The following is a 7,069-nucleotide window of genomic DNA, read 5'->3' on the forward strand; positions in this document are numbered from 1 at the left end:
TATTTGAGTGGTAATTTTGTTGGCTAGAAAACTCTAGGTTAATGGTTATTTTCCTCCAGTACTCTGTAGAAGTCACTCCAATGTCTTCTTGCCTTCCTAGTAGTTTCTGCTGATAAATCTGAGGTTCTTCTAATTTCTGACCCTTTTTATGTCATTGATCCTTTTTCTCTGGCTGCTCTTAGAAATGTTTCCTTGTCAGGTGGGTGAACACATAAATGTGGTGAAGAAAGCTGATGGTGCCCGGCTATCAAAAGAGATAGTGACTGGGGTCTTAAAGGCTTGAAGATAAACAAGCGGCCATCTAGCTCAGAAGCAACAAAGCCCACATGGAAGAACACACCAACCTGTGTGATCGCGTGATCCCGAAGGGCTCAGTTATCAGGCATCAAAGAACAAAAAATCATATCATTGGCTGCACACTTCCATGATACGATCGCCGAAGACAAACGGGTGCATAAGTAAATGTGGCAAAGAAAGCTGATGGTGCTCGGCTATCGAAAGAGATAGTGTCTGGGGTCTTAAAGGCTTGAAGGTGAACAAGTGGCCATCTAGTTCAGAAGCAATAAAGCCCACATGGAAGAAGCACACCAGCTGGTTTGATCACGAGGTGCCAAAGGGACCAGGTATAAGGCATCATGAAAAAAAAAGTATATATATATATATATATATATATATATATATATATATATATATATATATATATATATATATATATATATATATATATATATATATATATATATATATATATATATATATATATACCATAGTGAATGAAGGGGGAAGTGTAGAGTGGAGACCCGAGGCCCAAGTGTCGACCACAGGAGATCCACTCATAGAGGGGTTTAGGAGAGGAGATGGGTCAGTCAGGGTGCGATGTAGTACCGATGAAGAACACAGCTTTCCCCCAGATCCTGGATGCTTCCCCCCAACCCCCAGCTACCACGATCCAAATTCTACCTTGCAGGACTGGATGGGGCAGAGGTTGTACACTGGTGCATATGGGAGCTGGAGGCACAGGGTATCTTCAGGACCAGGGGTGTGAGGGGCAATGATGGGAGAGTGGAGGGTGAATGGGTTGGAAAGGGGGAACTGATTACAAGGATCCACATGTGACCTCCTCCCTGGGAGATGGATGGCAGAAAAGGGGGGGAAGGGAGACTCCGGATAGGGCAAGATATGACAAAATAACAATCTGTGGCTTATCAAGGGCTCATGAGGGACGGGGGAGTGGGGAGGGAGGGGAAAAAAAGAGGACCTGATGAAGAGGGCTTAAGTGGAGAGCAAATGCTTTGAGAGTGATTAGGGAAAAGAATGTACGGATGTGCTTTATACAATTGATGTATGTATATGTATGGATTGAGATAAGAGTTGTATGAGCCCCTAATAAAATGTAAAAAAAGAAAAGAAAAAAAAGAAATGTTTCCTTGTCATTGATATGAGACATCTCCTGGCTGGGGTTCTTTTGGCTTCCTCATTAGTTATCTTTTCCTCCTTTACACTTAAAGGAAAGTTTCTTGCAGGAACTCTTGGACTACTCTCTGTGTGGGTTATTTACTTATTCTGCATCTTCCTCGTCTGGAATCCCTATTATACGTACGTTGTTCCTCTTAATCACGTCCCACATTGTTCTCAAGCTTTTCTCAGTCTCTCTTGAGTTCTTTGTGATTCTCCTTTTAGGTTGGAGCCTATAGATTTGTCTTCTAGATCACTAATTCGGGTTTCCATCTCTTCAATGCTATTTCTCTGCTCTTTGATAGCCTCGTGCTGTTCCTTCACAGGATTGTTTGATTCTGCTATTGTGGTGTCTGATCTTTGTCTCTGGAGTTTTTCTGCTACAGCATGCTACGAGCTTCTCTATTGTTTCACGTTTCCTCCAGACTCTTCCTTCAACTACTGCACACGTGCACTCATCATTCCTTTTCTGGTAAATCCATAGCCTGTTCAGTTTCAGGCACTGCATGGAAGTCTGGTTGGTGTTTGGTTGTTTTTGTTTGTTTCTTTCTCTTGTTTTTGTGTGGGGGCTGATATCTTATGTTGTTTCCTCTACATCTTGGAGTTGCTGCTAGGGGTGTTAGGGAAGCGGTGTTGTGTGGGAGTGGCTAACTCTGTTAGGTGGTGCAGTACAGGGTGGTTAGCAGTTTGTGTTAAGTCTATAGAGGGAGTTTGAGATGAGGTGTTAGGGCAATAGCGGTGGTCAGAAAGTGGGAGAGGAAGTGTTAGCTCAGGGAGAGAGGAAGGAACAATAGGAAAAAGGAAGGGATTGGATAGTGTTATTTGGTAGATTAAAAGAAGGGAAGTTAGATCACAAAAAAAAATGCCTGCTTGTAACGATTGAGGAATGGGTGCTAATATTTGATTGGGGATAAAAAAGATTTTAAAAATGTATTAATAGTGTCAGCTATTGGTTTGATGATGATAAGAAAAGGTTTGATGGGAAAAAAAGAGAAACTAAATGATAGGTTAATGGTGCTATGGAATAAAACTTTACGTATTTAGATTAAAGAGAGGGAAATTAAAGGAACAGGCCAGAGGAGAAGCTTTTAAAAATAATACTAGCAACAAGAATACTAGAGTACAATACTAGACAGGTGTAAGTGTACGTCTGGGCTCTCAGCTTTGCCCAGGGACTTTGTCTCTGTCGTGGGTGTTAATTTCTGGGTTGGGGGTATGTTAAGTGATGAGAACAAACAAATTGAGAGTAAGAAAGTTGCTATAGTTTATTGTGGCAGCCTGGCCGATAAACACAAGTAGGATTAACTGAAGGGCAGAGGGATAAATGGCTCGGTGAGCCTCACCTTGGTTGTTCTGTGCCTCAGTTTAAAGGGGTACACTACCTGTGGGATGCCTAGCCTGTGGACTGTGTTGCTGTAAGTTGAGGTCCCTTTAAGCCCACACGATTGGAATGTTCGTCTCTGGAGCTAGGGACTGACAGTTGATGACAGTTGGGGACCTGCCTTGCTGTTTGCTGCCTGGATATATATAGCCCAGCTCTCTACAGAAGGGGACTGGCACCTGGCAGCTCTCAAAACTTGAAGGACTGCTAGTGTCTCACTGCTTTATAATTTAACTGGTAATTTTTTGTATTATCTATCTGTATATTATTTAATGGTTTATTTCTTGAATTATATATCTATCTTTATAAATATATTTATATATAATTACTAGCAATCTGGTTTGTCTCTCTAGAGAACCCTGTCCAATACAAAAGTAAAGGTATATATATATATAAAATCTCCCCCCCACCCCCCACCTGACCTTACCTCTACCTACAAATGGGAACGTCCTGGCTGAGTATCGATCATAAGAACAGTGCTCAACTTTGTTCTAAAGAGGGCCGTGTACAGGAGAGCTAGAACACAGCGCAACAACAGAACCAGCAAAATGAGCAGCTTAGTCCCACTCCTTGGCCTGGGGGTGGGGGACGGGGATGTGGGGGGGGGACCAGGACTGTGTGTAGCAGAGGTCTTTTAAGGAGTTGGGGACAGTGTCTGTCTGGTAGTATGATGTTCTTCTACCCTGTGATCTTGTAGGGTGTCAGAGTAGGGTTGAGACTATGGATAGGGGAATTATTGGGGTGTTTGATATAGCTATGGGTCCTGTATTGGGGGGTATACCCCCCAAAGCCGGAATTTCTTTTACAAAGTTATGTATTTAAATTTTCTTACTAAACAACCTTACCATCTTCAAAGTCTACTCTCCATTACTCCTAATAGATTTGTCAAATCTGTGAGTCCATTCTTGGAGACATTTTTCAAACTCATCTATTTGGATGGCTGACAGCACCTCCCTCGTTGTTGGTTTTTTTTCCACCTTTTCTACGTCATCAAATCGCTGTCCTTTCATGTCCCTCTGAATTCATGGAAACAACAAGGAGTCACTTGGAGCCAGGTCAGGTAAGTAAGGTATGTGGGGGAAGAGACGCATGCTGTGATTTGCCCAAAACTGGCGCACTGAGATGGCTGCCTGAGCAGGTGCATTGTCGTGGTAGCAAACCCAGTCCCCTGTCTGCCACAAATCAGGCCTGTTTTGTCACACACTTTTAAGCAACCTTTTCAGAACCTCTAAATTGATTAACAGTCTAGTCTGACCTGGTGGAACGAACTCCAAATGCACTACAAGTTGACATTTTCCTCAGTTTGGGAAGTTGACTGATGTCCAGAATGAGGTTTGTCATCAATCGACATTTCACCTTTCTGAAATGAGAAAACCACTCGTACACTTGAATTTTTCCCATCGCGCTGTCCTTGTAAGCCGTGTTCAACGTCACACAGTTTCTGCGGCATTTTCCCTGAGCAGAAAACAAAATTTTACAGCCACACACTGTTCTTTTAAATTGGCCATCACAAAACAAACAAACAAAAAACCCCAATGTTCGAGTGAAATGCTTTTATGAAAAAATTCACTGTGACCAGAAGAAATTTCCCAGGTGACACCACAGGGTGCACTAACTCAGAGCAAGTTGCTCAATGCTTAATGCTCGCTTAAGCAGGAAATGTCGTGCTATGAAAGCTCTACCCAGCGGAGATTGTGTGTGTGTGTGAGGTGGGTTATACCCTTGTATTCTTGTGATTTAATTATCTCGAGAGAATAGACCTCTGATGAATCTGATCGGAGGGAATGAGATCTGCTCTTTCCATGTTGTGGCTGACCAAGTGGAGTTGGGGGAATGGGGTCGATGCCTACCACCTAGCTAGGTGCCCTGGGGTGGCCGAAGAAAGCAATGTCCCACTTAGAGGGCATGCGGCTTATGGGAGAGACCTGGGATACTGATCAGGGGCTGGTGTCCCCAGACAGCTTGGTGTGGACAACTAGGTACATGCCCTGTGAGAGGCCTCTGGGCCTCTCTGCCTTGATCCTGCTGGTGCTGTAGTTTCCCGTTGTTTTGCTATCCTAATAAATGAACCAGGTGTGTGTAAGCTGCCACCCAGAGAAGTTTAAGGACAGATAAAAAGAAAGGGGGGTGGGGGGAGCCTTTGAATGAACTTCACCTTGGGAAGCTAGGTTAGTTTTGCTGCTCAGGGCTGGAGCCCTCTGGGTTTGTGTGAAGAGTAGAGCCATTCACTGTTTAGGTCTACTATTTCAGATGATGGGGTGACCAAGTGGGGGTGGAAGAATGGGGTCTATGCCGGCATCCCACCCAGCTTGTCTAGTGGGGAGGGGAAAGCCTTCGCAGAGGGCAGTTTGCACAGCAGTTTCTAGACATATAATTATGCTAATGCTCTGCCAATAGCCCAGGTGTGTGCTGGGTGCCCCCCACAGGAATTTAAAAAGATAATAATAAAATGGCTTCATATGTCCTTTTTTAAAAAAAGCTTTTTGGATGTCTTAAGATTTGGAGGTTATAGAACAGCAAGGGGAACAGAGCAACGAAGTCCCCAGGGAATACCAAAAATAGACTTTGTGGCCAGGGCTTGGCGCCCCATCAGACTCGACTGGAAAACACTCCTAAAGGTCAACAAACAGTCCTTGAACTAACTACAAGCTTTTCTTTCTTGTTATTGTGTTTTGGTTTCTGTCATTGGTTTGTTGTTTTGTTTCTTGGTGTTGCTCTGTCTTGCTTTTGGGCATGTTATTATCTCCGCAGGTCTATCTAAATAATATGGGCTGGATGAACAATCTGGAGGAGAAAACAACAGGACTGACAGTTCTGGGGGGACATGGGAGAGGGGGAGGGGGGGAAAGGAAGTGGTGTTAACAAACCCAGGGACGAGGGAACAAGTGATCCAAATCGGTGGTGAGGAGGGTGTAGGAGGCCTGGTAGGGTATGATCAAGGGTAATGTAACCAAGAGGAATTACTGAAACCCAAATGAAGACAGATCATGATAGTGGGACAAGAAGAAAGTCAAAGGAAACAGAGGAAAGAACTAGGAGGCAAAGAGCATTTATAGAGGTCTAAATAAAGGCATGTAAATATATTTATATATGAGGATGTGGATCTAGATCTATGCATGTATACATATAGGTTTAGTATTAAGGTAGCAGATGGACATTGGGCCTCCACTCAAGTACTCCCTCAATGCAAGAATACTTTGTTCTATTAAACTGGCATTCCATGATGTTCACCTTCCCGACACAATCGCTGAAGACAAATGGGTGCATAAGCAAATGTGGTGAAGAAAGCTGGTGGTGCCTAGCTATCAAAAGATATAGTGTCTGGGGTCTTAAAGGCCTGAAGGTAAACAAGCGGTCATCTAGCTCAGAAGCAACAAAGCCCACATGGAAGAAGCACACCAGCCTGTGTGATCACAAGGTGTCAAAGGGATCAGGTATCAGGCATCAAAGAACCAAAAATTCTTATCATTGTGAATCAGGGGGAGTGTGGAGTGGAGACCCAAAGCTCATCTGTAGGCAATTGGATATCCCCTCATGGAAGGGTCATGGGGAGGAGACAAGCCAGTCAGGGTGCAGTGTAGCAGGGGTGAAACACAACTTTCCTGTAGCTCCTAAATGCTACCCCCCCCCCCACACACACACACCCTCTATCATGATCCCAGTTCTACCTTAAAAATGTGTCTAGACCAGAGGATGTACACTGGTAGATAGGAACTGGAAACACAGGGAATCCAGGATGGATGATCCCTTTAGGACCAGTGGTGAGAGTGGTGATACCAGAGTGGAAAGGGGGAACTGATTTCAAGGATCTCCATGTGACCTCCTCCCTGGGGGACGGACAACAGAGAAGTGGGTAAAGGGAGATGTCGGACAGGGTAAGATATGACAAAATAATAATTTATAAATTATCAAGGGCTCATGAAGGAGGGGTGAGCAGGGAGGGAGGGAGAAAAATGAGGAGCTGATGCCAGGGGCTTAAGTGGAGAGCAAATGCTTTGAGAATGATGAGGGCATTGAATGTACGGATGTGCTTTATACAATTGATGTGTATGTATGGATTGTGATAGGAGTTGTACGAGCCCCTAATAAAATAATAAACAAGAACTAGAGAAAAAAAAAGAAAAAATAAAGATCTAATTAATGGCTTGAGGCAAAAAAGGGGCGGGGGTATGCCAAGCTATACCTCAGGAAAGGGGGGTTAGTTTTGCCAAGTGGAGCTGGCACTCAGCCTCA

The sequence above is a fragment of the Tenrec ecaudatus genome, chromosome 16 (genome assembly GCF_050624435.1).
Source record: "Tenrec ecaudatus isolate mTenEca1 chromosome 16, mTenEca1.hap1, whole genome shotgun sequence".
Taxonomy (NCBI): Eukaryota; Metazoa; Chordata; class Mammalia; order Afrosoricida; family Tenrecidae; genus Tenrec; species Tenrec ecaudatus.